The sequence below is a fragment of the Tachypleus tridentatus genome, chromosome 13 (assembly GCF_004210375.1).
Source record: "Tachypleus tridentatus isolate NWPU-2018 chromosome 13, ASM421037v1, whole genome shotgun sequence".
Classification (NCBI taxonomy): Eukaryota; Metazoa; Arthropoda; class Merostomata; order Xiphosura; family Limulidae; genus Tachypleus; species Tachypleus tridentatus.
The window spans coordinates 249,180,762-249,196,974 of NC_134837.1; the positions used below are offsets into that span (position 1 = coordinate 249,180,762).

At 32.2% G+C, this 16,213-nt stretch overlaps 1 long non-coding RNA gene across 1 annotated transcript; it reads right to left on the reverse strand.

The window, feature by feature from the left end:
- Window positions 1–277: 277 nt before the first annotated feature.
- Window positions 278–8,171, reverse strand: LOC143239683 (uncharacterized). Its single transcript, XR_013021309.1, has 5 exons — window positions 8,003–8,171; window positions 3,244–3,295; window positions 2,687–2,784; window positions 1,573–1,693; window positions 278–926 (listed from the first exon to the last, which is right to left on the reverse strand). It is a non-coding gene; the product is annotated as an uncharacterized LOC143239683 (long non-coding RNA).
- Between the last annotated feature and the right edge of the window lie 8,042 nt (window positions 8,172–16,213).

The following is a 16,213-nucleotide window of genomic DNA, read 5'->3' on the forward strand; positions in this document are numbered from 1 at the left end:
TGATTCAGTGCAGACAAACTGTGTGGGTTAAATATCAATACATCTGCTTTTACTTTTTATTATTTATATTTAACTCTCAGAAATACATTATGTTTACTTTTGTTTATATCCTTCTGTGAATTTGTAGAAAGTTGATTAAATATTTTTTTGTATTCAATAAATACAACTATGCATTTACAAAAATTAAAAACACTGTTTGATGTGTGCAAATCAATGAATTAACCTCACACTGCTTCATTTTTTCACTATTTATTTTGCAATAATGAATATTTATGACAAGATATTCAATGAAAAATATACATTTCACAACCAAATTCCTAAAGATAGAAAAATTATTGCTCTTTAAAAATCACACTTACTTCTGTTATATCTTGTTTTACTTAAAACATTTTATCATTCTTATGTTATGTTTGTTTTTAAGGTAACTTTAGCATTTCAATTCTAGAAACTATATTAATCACTGCATTGAGCAATAAATCACTTAAACCACACTTTGTAACTGGCTTTGAACAAAATGACAAAAGGTAAAACATAAGTTTCAATAGAATGTGTTTTTTTTAACTATTAACAAAAAATGTTCAGGTATAGGTAGGTAAGTAATAAATAAATGAAGAGCAGACATCTACAAATGGTACAGATCATATCTGTGGTAGGACATCAGTACTTTGTAAAACAATCTTGACATTATCTTTAAGAAGAATCTGGGAGACACAAGTCACTATCAATGTTCAGTTACACATACTATAATTAAGTTTTAGACATTATAACTTTATAGGATTTCTACTTATTACACATTGGTTATTCCACATCCAATTCTTGGAGATCTTCATCAAATAGGTTTTCATGGAATGGAACAGCTTCTCCATCTACTGTAGCAGCAAGATGATCTTCTCTACCAGCTGCTTCAGGAAGCTTTCTCTCCTCTCCTTCAAATTTATTTAATAAAACAATTATAATGAATACCATGTTAGTACAAAATACCACTAACAACAACGATACCAACAATTACTGCTATAATTATCTACATGATATTTTATCAACATAATCTGTCCTGATTTTTCTCAATACATTTTGAAACATTGACAATAACTAACAAAGCAAATATATAATTTTTACACATAAATATATTTATCATTTTTATTAGCTATAAGCTTCATTCAGGCTTTTACTGTCTGTAAAAAAAAATTGCAAACTACCTTTCACAGACAGACAGACCTTTTAACATTTTCAATGTCATATTTAGTCTAAAAATGAAATATGTGGTTTCATTAAACAAGTCTAAACATTTTATTTTAAATTAATAAGCGTTAAATACAAATTAATTATCATTACAGCTGATAATGGTTTTAACAATATCTTACTTTAACAGCTAATTTATATTATGTTCTAACAACTTCATATTATTATAACATACTTTTTTAAATTTTGTCAACAATTTTCTTATTAAAATAGATACTTCATATTAAATCTTAACAACTTTCCTACTTCAACAGACACTTGAATTAAATTCAAGGCACAACTATAACAGTTACTTTCTTAATGTAATACTTGATACTGAGTTCATCTTCTTACCATATAGGTTTGTTTTTCTTCTGTTCACTTCATGAAGATTAATTAACAATGTTAATCCTACATTTGCTTGCAGGATAAGGGTTTCAGCTGTTAGCTCCACATATGAATCACAGTTCTGCAACTGCAAAGAAAGTTTACAAAGATTAATTTTTTATATGTTCCAATGCCCTCAGATTTTATGATAAGTACATTTCACATGTTAGCACTGACATATTAGACAAAATTTAAAAGTAATATTATATATATTAATTCTATAATAATATTTCTTAACAGAGCTAGCACTAGTGCGAGAGGGCTAAAATAGTTCTCCAACCCTAAAGTTACTATTGTTCACAAATTTAGTTTTACCATAATTTCAGATTTAATCCCAGCATATGTCTCACTGTCCCCTTTCCAGTTAAGAAAAATCTGGAACTGGGACTGATTCTTCATAAGCAATTAACTTTTCTAGATCTTGACTTAAAACTTCACATTCAATGAAGAAAGTTCACCATTTACAGTGTTTGTAAACTAACTCATTAAACACCTAATGTCCTTTCTTTAATACAATATCTATAGGCAGTTTTGTCCATTATTTCATTCACTTTCATAAAATATTTTAAATGAGGTATTTATTTCAAGTTTTTAACCTTGAGATCAAATTAATATATATATATTTTAAACTTTAGGATTGAGTTCAAATGAGTATCTTTATTTCCTCCAAAACTATAAAAGCCTTTTAAAATCAATTTAATTTCCCAGCTACAAAAAGACAAAACTGTTCACTGATATCTCTCTATTTTGATTATTACCAGCAAACTTGGTTGTATGTGTTGACAGAGAGATTATAATTATGTCTTTTTTTGTATAAGAAGAATTATTCCAATATCCTTGTGATACCATAGCCTGTAATGTGGAGACAGAAATAAAAAAATATATAAATGTTTCACTGTACAACTTTTTTTTTCTCTTTGAAGAAACAAACTATGATATCAAATGATATTGATGAACTGAATAAAACACATACTGTTTAATTAAGCAACATTCCTTAATAACATTTCCATGAAAATCATTAAGAGATAAAATAGCATGCAAACAAGACCTCGTGTTTTGATAATAGACGAAATATTTATACCATCTTCAAGGAAATAGATCATATGCTGCCTCATCTTCTCCCATCTAGCCTTCTACAGCCAAGTCTGGGTTGAATGTAAACATCTCTCGTCCACTGAGCTGTTTGAAGACTCATAACTATGAAGATTCTAGTTTACTCTTCAGATAAACATACTTAACAATTAAAAGAATAAACTTGACAAGTTTAAATATGCTCTATGACCACACTCATTAATAATGCATTTTGTACTATATAATGTTAAAATTCTACATCAAGTTGTCTTGCTATTTGTAAGGTTAGTTTACCTCTTCTTAAGCAAAGTACAAGCTATGTTGAAAATAAATATATTATTATTTATATCACAGTGATGATCAGTAATTTCAAGAATTATTTTACAAACTGTTGATCACTTACTCCTTATGTCAATCAAACAATATTAATATTTACAATAGATGATACAATATGATGATAACATGCAGTTATACATCCTTAAATTAAGGGATGACCTGTAGAGTTCATCTGTTATAATTACACCAAGATAATGGTCAGCAAACTTAACTTATTACAATATCACTTACACCAATGTGATGACCAGCTTTAAACTCTGCTTTTTTCCTCCTTCTCTGGTATCTACAAAGCAAAATAATAATAATGTTTTTTGTTGATACTATGCTCACAAAATATATTTTAATTAAATATTGAACATATCTATGTAATTAGATACACAAAATATATTTTAATTAAATATTGAACATACATGTAATTAGACAAAAGTAAAATTTCATTTAAACAATGTCTTTTATACTGTTGTGGGAGTGAATGGTTGGTATGTTAGGGTGAGATTAAAAGTTTGAAAGAGATAAGGAGAATAATATGTCTCATAAAAGAGTGTTCTAAACCAATTTAACCCACATATGTGGACTTTGACAAGAGAAAAATGATTATTGGAAGTACAAAAAAACAGAATAATACTGAAAGTTAAGGATACAACCGTAGTAACCCATGTGACAGCATGATACTACTGTGATTAAAAAAAAATAAAAGTTTAGCTTGGCAGCTGAATTCTAAAACAATTGAATTGGCTTAAGTGGATTTTTGACAATAAAAAGAGAACTGTATAGTCTCTAAAATACAAATATTATCTCCATAGTGTAAATAATTTTGTACATACATTTAACTTGTTTCAAACATATTTTATTTTAAAACAAGTGGAGTGCATGTTGTTCATTTCTTGTCAACTTTACTGCCAGCAAGTCACAGATACCTGCTGTAGAAACTTTCGTAGCCCAACACACCTATAAATTTACGTTACTATTAAGTAAGTTTACAACATTTGGTAAGCCACAGCCATGATTATACAGTGGTAAGTTGTGGTAGAAAAAAATGCTAAGGGCAGTGGAAATAAATAGACCTATATGTGTACAACTATAGTAAAAGTGCAAATAGCATGGAGATTACATGATATATAACCATGTCAAATTTTGATAAACGAATGGAAAGAGGAGAGATATCTTCATGGATAGACCAAGAAAGATAGGCCTTGTGCAACACAACATCGAGGCATCCAGCTAAAGTGAAGCTCTTTCAGATGCCTTATGCAATGAGATACCTTATAAAGCAGGAAGCTGAGGCAATGTTGGAAGCTGGAATTGTTAAGCCATCAAATTCAGCCTACCATTTACCAGTTTTAATCTAAAAAATTAGGGATAGATTAAATGTTTCTAAATAAATTTCCAAAAGCTGAATCTTGTGATGAAGTTCAATTCTGAACCTATGGACAACCTAGAAACTATCAGGTCAGGTTTTCTTCAAAGATCAACCCCAGTAAAGGTTATTTCCAAATCATAATGAAGACAGGATTTACAGAAGAAAGCATTTGTAATACTAGATGGATGTTACCAACTTCAGCAGGTGCAAAGTCAACTCGGCAGAATCATTCAACTGCATGATAACATCACCAATATCAAGCATTATGCAGATGCCATCCTGACACATACTGTGAAATGGGAAGACTATATGAAGAAATGTAGAAAGCTCTTACAACATGTGAGAGCAGTAGGTCTCACCATCAGACCATCCAAGTGCTACATTGGATAATATGTGCTGAGACTGAAAGACAGCCATGGAAAAAGAGAAGGTATTCCAAATACAAGATATACTAGCTCTGACTAAAAAGCAACAAGTCAGGTCCTTTCTGGATTTATTTTGATATTACAGGAAATTCATCCCAAACTATGTTGAAATTAGTGCAACATTGACTAACCTGACCAAGAAAGATTTATCCAACAAAGTAAAGTGGAAACAATAACACCAGGCTGCATTCCAGACTTCAACAAACCATTGACTGTTTAGACTGATACTTCAGTCATTGAAATTGGGAAAGTGCTCTTACAATGGTATAGAGTTGGACTGTTTCCAGTAATATATACAAGTAAAAAGCTGTTAAGTAGTGAGAAAAACTACTCTGTTACTGAATGAGCATGTCTAGCTATCATACTTACCATTAAGAAGTTACAGAACTACCTGTACAGGAAGGGGTTCATCAGGTAGACAGACCATCAACAATTTGCCTACATTCAGAGGTGCAAGTCAATAATGTAAGGATCATGAGATGGGTGTTGTACCTTCAGAACAAACAGTTCCAAAAGGACCATAAACATCGGTGCAGTCAGTATCAGTTTACTTTGTGGGTGAGCTAAAAACATTTTTATTTATGTATAAGATATATAAATATCTTAAATAATTTCCTTGAAGATGGGCTTACTGTCAGATATTAAAGACTGTTTAATGTAGGTAGTGTTATTAATTAATTTGTGTTTGTAATTCACTGATGTAAAGGCTATGGAAATTTCTAGAAGGCTTAAGTGAACGTACAAATAGCTGTGACCAAATGAGTGGAAACGGAGTAAAAGTCATGTAAAAGAGAAGTAGGTTAGAGAAAAGTTAAAAAATGTAAAGTTAACCGTCATAGGAGTTAATGGCCTAATGGGCAATACATTAAGAGTGATATTAAAGTTTGAAAGAGATTAGGAGAATTTGTCTCATCAAAAGGTGTTCTAAACTATGTGAACCCACCTGTGTGGACTTGACAAAAGGCAGATGATTATTAGAAGTTCAAAAGACAACTGTGGTAACTTGTGTGACAGTGTAAATGAATTATACATGGACATGACTGTGATTAAAATAAAAATAAATATTATTGTTTGTCAGCTGAATTCTAAAGCAATTGAATTGGCCAAAGTGAACTTTTGACAAGAAAAGAGAAACGTATAATGTTTAAGATACAACTATGATCTCCATAGCACAAAGAATATTATACATAAATTTAACTTTTTCTGAATACACACACACACACATTATTGTAAAAACAAGGAGTGCATACTGTTCATTTACTGTCATATTTATCACCTACAAGTCAGACACTTATTGTAGAAGAGTCATTAGCCCAACATACCCATAAATTAACATTACTACGCACACACACACAAGTAGAAAGTATCTTTATAACAATAATTATCAATAAATTAATGTATTCATATCTGGTCAAAACACTTGTCACTTAGTTTAACTTTAATATTGACAGAAACTAAAAGTTAAGTACTGAAACTACACCATATTATAAATGTTTAACTTCATGCCTTAGGAGGAGAAGTTCCAGCTATTGTACATAAAACCCATGTTTTTGCTTTTGTTGATACACTGGTTCATTCTGCATGTTTAAAAGTTGCATCTAAAATATTTACTTACATCACCAGTTCAGTGGAATATTTCTGGACAGGGTTGTACAGAATAATCTAATTGCTTATGTCAAAGTGACAGAATTATCCATTATAAACTTTACACTTCCAACACAAAAGATCCTTTCACTTGTATGTTTCAAGAGGATATCATGACAAAAAAAATAACACTAAACCAACACCTGGCCCAAATAGGCATTAAATACTAAACTAGTTCCATTAAGACAAATAAAATAATGCTTTATATCTCTAGAATGTATCTTCATTAGCTTGGCCATTTTAGAGCAAAGCTGCACTGGGATAGCTGCTGTGTCTAATAAGTGAAAATGAACCTCAGATTTCTAACGTGAGATTTTTCAGAAGCTATTAAACATCCTAATAGTTCACTAATCCAGTTTCAAATAGATTGGTGAATTTATAGAATACCGACAGCTCCTAATAATGTTGTTAACAGCAAAGTATTTAGCTAATAAAGAAACATGCTGGAGACATATGGCATTATTTACCTTAATAATAGTGTCTCATTATAAACGTTATTGAATACATTTCAATTCTGATGTATTTTTTAAAAGCGTAGAAAAATAACTACAAATTTATTTTATATATTCTTTTTAATTCAATGATTTAATTTTGCTCTTGAAATTTAACATGACTTAATTCAAGCCACATGTGGATAGACCTATAGACAGGTGAAATTTTGACTTTTTCAGAATTATTTGTTAATACTCATTTTAAAGGAGTACAAAAGAGTTGCTAAGGAACATCTTAAAATTACAGGTGTCAGCTGTTGCATCATGATGCATTCCCATTTGGTAAATAACAGTAATATCTCATTCACCAACTCATTTTACAGTTAGTCAAAGTGGAGTAATTTATTTAATGAACCAATGGATTTTATATCACAGTCATATAAAGAAATGTAATTGCAGTTTGAAACTGATGTAAAATTCTGTTTAGTTTTTATAAAAAAATAGATAAATCATTATTTAGGCTGCAGAGTGTCACTAATGTGTTACAATTAAAATACAAGTTTACAAAATTATCTTAAAAATGAGACACAAAATAATATTCACAGTGCAGTTTTCAGAAAGGCTATGAATTATGAAAAGATATTTTGAGAAATTTAGAAACATTTATTCTCAATTATTCTTAATATACTGGTTTCTGTAAATTAAAATATTTCTTTTCATTAGTTCTCAAGGAACTGGAGAAAAGGCCTCTCCTAATTCTTTTGCATCTTAAAGACAACGTTTTTTTACAACAATTATAAAATCTACCAATCCTTTCTCAGCAAAACCTGAGGTGGTATATGAAGTACATTTTGCTAATTTATCACTGTAGTACAATAAACATTTTGTACAAACTGTTCCTTCAATAAGATACACATCCAGAGTTCCATGTGTTGTGATGATGTCAAACCATGGAAGTTTTTGGTTTTTTTAAATATATACTTTCATACATAATCTACAGTAAATAGCTGTGAACATAAACACTCCAGTTTTACAGTTAGTTATCTCACTAAATTATCTTTCAACTTTTGTTTATTTACAAAAAGAGATCTGAGTGCAATATAAATCAGTTTTACAATGCTTGAACAAACCTCTTTCTCTACAAGTTCTTCAGTGGAAATGTCATCTTTCTTTTTGTGGTTCTTCTTTTTGTCTTTATTGAGAACAAAACCTGGTGGGAGTGTATGTTGGTAATGACACTTGTTTCCTCCATCAGGATAATACTAGAACCAACCATTCTTATTATTCTCAAGTGCCTCCAAAAAAATATTTACAAATCTACAAGGATATGAAAAGCCAACAATAATATTAGTTAAAGATATCCATATCAGATTCAGGTCTTTCACAATGAAAGAAAAAGATTGTGGTAAACGGAACTTGTTCTCAAGTTATAAATTTACTGTGCCATGTATTTCACATATTTCTTAACTTTAGGAAATAGAATAAAAGTAAGAAAACTAAAATTATATGGCAGAGAAATTAGTTGGATCACTTATAGTATATCTTAAGATGTTAGGTTACTTTGATTTTATTATTGTAATCACCCAACAAAATGTGTGTCACTGCAATTTTTCTCACTTAAAAATGTATTTCTGATAAATACTTATATTTTTGCATGTGGTGGCCATTGCTCATTTGCTTGCCTTGAGATTTTGCACATCTCAATACTCTTGAACTGTCTCCCACTCACATTCTTATGTGAACTATGTTAGTACATGATTTAATCATCATGCAACAAGAACCCTCCGTCTAGAAGAGAATGATACATCTTTCATGTGTAATGCATCCCCATTAGCACTTGCACTTGAAATTTTCATTCTTAGACAATGCAATGACAATAAGTTGCACTGGTAGTAAGAAAGATGAGTGAAAAGGTGTGTGGAAAGGTAAGTATCCAACAGAAATACATTTACAAGTAAGGAAAATGTTAACTTCTAAAACAATCCACTATTCTGTCCTCACACAGTGTTTCAGAAAAGGCACCAAAAGGTGAAAAGCTCTTGAAACAAGATATCTTATATTAAGAGCTTATTAGAGGAGACAGTATACTCTTTGTTTGGGTAGATGTATGAAAGAAGGAAAGCAAAATTAAGTCAGGTAAAATACATGACCAGTTGAACTATCTGCATATAACAAGTCAGATGGACATAAGGTGTGGTGTAACTAGTGCAATAATCAGGCTATATGGTTAATATGTACAAGTTACTCACCATATATAAATACAGGAACTGACTCCCAAAAAGAACACTTTTGCCCTACTTGGCTGGTCAAAACAATTATATAATAGTGGGGGGCCTATGCTACACTGACATGGATACTTCTGTCTTATTTCCCATTGCATTGCACTGCCTGCTTGGACACGACCAGAGAGGAACTGTCCAGTATTTAACTCAAATACATTATGGGAGGGGGAGGGTCACACTGGCTACACTTTGGAAAGGTTCCCTTTTCCCATTTATCCTGACCATTGCAAAAGTACTTTACACAACAAATCGATTTTGAAAACCTGGCATGCGTGAGCCAGTAAAGTAGGCAGACACTCCCCTGAAGCTGGCTTTTTACATGATATTATGTGAGAGATATGGTTTGGAATGGACATCAATATACACACATGCACACACATACAACCATAGTGGTCTTTCAGAAAAACTCCATCTCAACAGTAGTCACACAAAAATCAGGTTGGATAGGCTTTCCTTTACTTCTATCATTATGTGGATTTGGAAAACAAGTATAGTAGCCACTGAGTTGGTTCTGGGGTTAATTATATAAAGTTATAAATCAGGCCTTACCCCATTTTAACACCTGGAGGGATAATATATCTGTTTGAAGATAAATGCCAGATACTGAAGGTATGTATGCCATCTGTAAGATTCAATCCAATGGTTTTCAAAACAGTGACATAAGAGTAAATCAAGGTAAAAATCTGATGAGAAGTGAAAGGATAGAATTTGAGAATGTCATCCTCTTGGAAAAACAAATAACCCAGATAAGAGCTGAACCCACCTGATAAGAATAGTGGACTCATGATTCATGAATAAGGAGGAATTAAAGCAAGAATAGGCATATGCATCCTGAAAGAGAGCAGTGCAAAACTAAATTGCCTGAATTGGGTATAAAAGACAATCATAATCAGAACAATCATTGTGAGCTGAAAATGATGGAAGAGAATCAGAAAAAGGTGACCCGAGACCTGTCCAAGCTGCTTATATGTACAGAAGGGAAGAGCAGTTAGGGAACAAAATGGAGCAAGATTTGTGGAACAGAGTACTGGAGGCATATAAGGCATACATATTGGAAACCTGATGACCTTAAGCCTAAGGAAGAAGGAAAAAGGCTTTATGTAAAGGTGAAAGAACAAGTGGCAAAGGTTTCAAATATTAGATAAACATGTAAAGAACCACAAAAAGGTCTCAATAAGGCACATAAACTGAGTCAGGAAAAGGAAGGAAGGACATGGAAATAAAACATGTAACAATAGCAGTAAAAGTCAAAGATGGCTAACAAAGCCTCATGACATCCTGCCATGGTGCAGACTGAAAATCTCTGGTCAAGAATCCTGATAAAGTAATCCAAATGATGAGCAACAAGATAGCCCAGTGACAGAAGGTGCCTGATGAGTCAGTATGGATAAAAACACCAATTAGATTAGGGATCCCAGAGTGAAAGGATGAATCAAGCAGTACAAAAGAAAAGCAATGTAACATGATAAATTGCCCATTGAAAAAAAATGTTGGTTATGTGACCTTGGATCAAAAGAGCTCAGGTAACCAGATACTCCATAATTTGCAAACAAAGTGAAAATGGATGAGCCCAAATAAGGAGTGGAAAGGAACAACAACCAAAAATTAAAACATACCTTTTCAAAGAAACTGTTTCTCAATTAATAATGAATGTACCTGTAGAAAAGGTAGAAGCAAAATGCAGCCATGTTTCCAGAATTGAAAAGAAACAAAGGCCAAGACTGTGAATGTAGCAAGTTAAAGCCCTCATAACATGACTGGAAATGTAAGGAGCAAGAGTCATGCCAAAAAGTAGAACTTCAAAACAGTACAGTTTATTGTGATGATGGGGTTATTGTAAGGTGATGAAAGGCATCCAAGACATGGACCACCTTAATTTAAAGGTTGGGAGAAAACAACCTATTAAGACAGTGAAACTCCTTTATTTGGAACAAGGGAATGATCAGTAGTGGCTTAGAGAAGTACAATGAGAAGATATCAGTCTCCAGGATTCAGGGTTCAACAAAGAGGTGGGAAAAGTAACCCAGAAAAGGAAAAATAACATTCTATAAGGCATTTAAAGCCAAGAGCTCTGACATTGTGTCACTGGGACAATACTGCTGAGGATCAGAAAACAGAAGAAAAACAATAGGGAAAGAGGAATAGGTGGAAGAGATGATAGACAAAGGGTAAAAACCAAAGTGATGCAAAAGTCAGTTATGAAGTGAGTACATCTCTACAACATACATGGCTGGTTGAGTACTTTACTCATAACTCCAAACAACATACATTCATTGTTTACTAGTGTACTGCTACATCTATATAACATACATGCTTCACTGACTACTTCACCGATAAATTTGAACAACGTACCTGCCTGGTTCACTACGTCAGTGATACATCTGAACAACATAGTTCCCTAGTTGGCTTTTTTACAGATACCTCTGAAGAACACACACATGCGTGGTTCACTACTTTACTGGTACATCTATATAACACACATGCTTGATTAACTACTTTACTGACATCTCTGAACAAGATACTTTCCTAGTTGGTTACTGTACTCAACATATGAACAAGATACATGCCTAGTTGACCCATTTACTGATACATCTGAAGGAAATACATGCCTGATTGGTTAATTTACTGATTCATCTGTGCAACCTACATGCCTAGTTGTCAACTTCACTATTACCTTTGAACAATATACATGCTTTGTTGCGTACTTTTATTATACCTCTGAAAAACTTACATGCCTTGCTCACCACTTTACTGATACATCTCAACGACATAATGCCTGGTTGATTACTTAAATGTACATCTGAACAACATTACTTGCCTGGTTGACTGTAATCTGAATAACATATATACCTAGTTGACTACTTTACTGAAACAAACATATCAACATACATGTCTGGTTCACCTTATTACTGATAAATCTTAACAACATACATGCCTGGTTGAGTACTTTACTGATACATCTGTATAACATAAATGCGTTGTTTATACATCATACAACAACATACACGTTGTTGGCTACTTTGGTGATATTTCTGCACAACATACATTCCTAGTTGACAAATTTGCTGATATTTCTGAATATTTGTTACTAAGTTTTCTCAAGCATCTTTGTTGGTTTTGAAATTTCACACAAAGATACACGAAGGTTATCTGCGATAGCCATCCTCAATTTGGCAGTGTAAGACTAGAGAGAAAGCAGCTAGCCATCACCACCCACTGTCAACTCTTCTACCAACAAATAATAGGATTGACCGTAACATTATTACGAGTCCACGGGAGAAAGGACGAGCATGGTTGGTGTGATGGGATTCGTACATGTGGCCATCATATTACGAATCAAGCGCCTTAACCATCTGGTCATCTTTGGAATGTTTCCTTAAGTAATGATAGTAATCATTTAAGAAGCATTGACAAGGATTTTAAATTTGGTAAAGTGGTCAAGAATAATCACTTTTTGGTTAAGTCATTTCAGGTAAGAATAACAATGTTACTATCGGACAATATAACATGAATATTTTTATTCAGTGATAGTTTTTTCAAAAGATTTCTTTAGGGCTCAGAAGTTTAGGATGAATATAAACATAAATTTATAAAAAGTAGAAAAGGTAGAATTTTCTGTAAAGGAAGAATAGGAGTTAGACAACTTTTTTATTGTTTTCTTAGAAAGTTCCAAATGTTTAATAGCTCTTACTAGTAGATACCGTTTGGTTTCGTCAGTATAACAGACCATACGGTCTTCATACGTATAAAAATATATACAAGCTTCGAGCTAAGAGAAATTTGGATGACTTTAGTCAGAAGAAATCTTGAGTGTATGATATGGGGTTAAAACTAATCTGGAACTAAAACGTAATTTGTGAGTTATAAAATAGCTATTACTAATCATTTACTGCAATGTATTTTTTTAACTTTTTGATCTTTTTCTACACCTGTTTTTTATCCTTTCACAACTTATGAGCATCTTCCAGGTTTTGAGTGCGCACCAACATATCATATTTTAAACTTTAAGTAAAAATAATTTCAAATCTGTACGAACAGTTTTACTCAGACATACGTTGTAATTTTGTAACATTTAGTGAATGTAAGTCACAAAGAAGTAAGAAACCAATCCAGACTTTCATGTTTTTTAACATGCACGTATGTGTATCTTCTTAGAACAAAGCCACATTGGGCCATCTGCTGTGTCCACCGAGGGGAATCGAACGCCTGATTTTAGCGTTGTAAGTCCGTAGACTTGCTGCTGTACTTGCGGGGGACTGTTTAATATCTAAACTCTAACGTGTTTCTCCAGTGGACAATTTACCTATTAATTTTTAAATCATAATCCCAAATCCTATGATTGTATTTGTTAATAAATGTTTATTACATAACATACTAATTACTCATGTCTTGTTTTTCGTACAGTTTTCTTTGTGGTTTATTTGCTACAAACTTTTTATTTTGCCATTTTATGATATTACAGACTTCGATCTGAACAACAACCAATGAAGATCGACTTTGAAAGTAGCTGTAGACAATATCTGAATGTGATTGGACATTATGTACTACCTGTTTTATATATATCGTGAACCGTAGTGGCTTTCCATCAGTGTACCTCTGTCTCCTGTTTATGGTATCCTTTTCTCGCGCTGAGCTTGAAAAGCTACGGATGAGTTCAAAGTTCAACATTAACTTTTTAAATAACGGAAGAACAGGTATGAATAATGTTGACAACAAACAGGATATTCTACACTAAATTGTTATGAATTAATAACACTATCATTCACATATCAACATGTGACGTAACGGTATGTTATTGTTGAGTGGTTCTTTGCAGAATACTTCCTATACAAACATGGAACATCAAACATAGTAAACTAAAACCCTTTTGACACACTTATTGTGGAGTATCACAAAATCTCACAATTTGTTTTTATCACTGGTAGTAAGTTGTGTATCCTTTCAACATCATATGTTTGTTTCTTAGTAGTATCTCTTTGTGTATTTTAATCTGATCATAAAACATTTTCTGGTTCTTTCTATTTTTATACGTGTATAAAAGGTTAAAGTCGTATGTACCTAAGCGATCTACAGACGACAAACAAAACTTGTCAGATTTAAAACTTGTTGCTCTGAAATCTACACCAGCAAAACGTTATAAACGTGATCGCGAGGAACAATCTTTTATTTATAATCTAGGTACAATTTGTTTACTAGCTTTAAAGGAGAAATTGTCTTTTTTATAACCCAACTTTGAACACTTCTGTCTTTTCCCACTGCTATCCTTCACTTATCTGTTTTACATTTCTGTCTTCATTTTCCTTTTCTTTCGGTCAACCGCTGTCAACAGCGGTAAGTTTACGGATTTACAACGCTAAAATTAGTCGTTCGATTCTCCTCTGTGGACTCAGCAGACAGTTTGGTGCGGCTTTGGTATAAGAAAACACACACGTTCTCTTTCGGTTACGTCACATATTTACAACAGTTGATTGACGAGTATTGTTACGCTTTTAACCAATATAAAGTGTTAAGACAACAATAAAATGGAGTTATAATATTATTGAATATTTGCCTATAGTAACTAAGGAGACAAGATATTAAAGTTGCAACCGAACTGTGAGAAGAAAAAGCAAACTTTTGTAGTCGATAGTTTTTCACCTTGCATATCATGGGTACTTCGACCAGTACAATTTGCAGGTATAAACTTTTCTATAAATATTTTAATTGTATATTCACATAAGGTCATTCTATAAATCTGAATTAAATTCTTGAAATAAGAAACAAAAGTTAGACAACATGTAGGGAACATTCATGTTACTCTACAACTTGCGAGAGGCTTAGTAATTAGCGTTAGCAAACATGGGGCCGTTTTAAATAGTATGGTACTGTAAAATTTAAAAAAAGGGAACATTTTCTAAGAAAAAATATTCTCTTTACGGCAGCTACTGCAGGGGAAAAGTGTTCGGTTTATGCAAATACAAACAATCATTATTTATATATTAAATGTGCTACATTTTTTTGAATAAACAGTTTTTAAAACATCATCGCATAAAGCTGTATTCATAAATTACATCAACAAAGATATAATCAAACCTTCAGATTTAGCCCTCGTGAAAGTTGGGTGCTTGTTACAAGGACGGAACTTAAAATTCTGCTCAATGATAAACAAAGGTTTGTTATATGTATTGTAGTTATGTCTGAAGTTAGGATACCAAGGTGAGAATTTTTTATCGGGTTTTGTTTAAAGTTAGAACAAATTGATGACAAAGAGCATCATAAAGACCATCTATCTCTATTTTCTCTGAAGTTAAAACAAATCGACGAGAGTTGAGGGTTGTAACATCTCTATTATCTCTCTAAATTATTATTGCAGTTAACGACACATCTTTTATCAGTAAACTTATGTTTCTCCTCTTTACTTTGTTCCACAGATTTGTTTGATAATACTACTACACTTACCCTTATTCTTCTGCGGTGATAAGTAAACGCGGGCTAAGTAGAACCAGTAGGTGGTTTTTGAACTACTGCATTACACGTGCACAAGAGTGTGTTATTTCAAGTAAATATGACATTTAAGGTACCATTTAAGTGTTACTTAATGGTTATGTTGGCTATATATATTCAAATATTACGTAACGGTAATTCTGGCTATATACATTCAAAAGTTACGAAACAGTAATTATGGTTTTATGCATTCAAATATTACGTAACTGTAATTCTGGTTATATACATTCAAATATTATGTAACGGTAATTCTGGCTATAAACAGTCAAATATTACGTAACTTTAATTCTGGTTATATACATTCAAATATTATGTAACGGTAATTCTGGCTATAAACAGTCAAATATTACGTAACTATAATTCTAGTAATTTAAATTCAAATATTACGTAACGGTAATTCTGGTCATATAGCTTATGTACTGTATTTGAAGTTTTTATCGTGGAGATTAGGGTTATATGAAGATTTATTGATATATTTTAAATGTGTGGTAAAAGTTTGGTGAAACGGAGAGCGCCTAGAGACAACAACTAGTACGTTTCGTGTTCCATAGTAACGTGTCCACATTTATCTCTGTA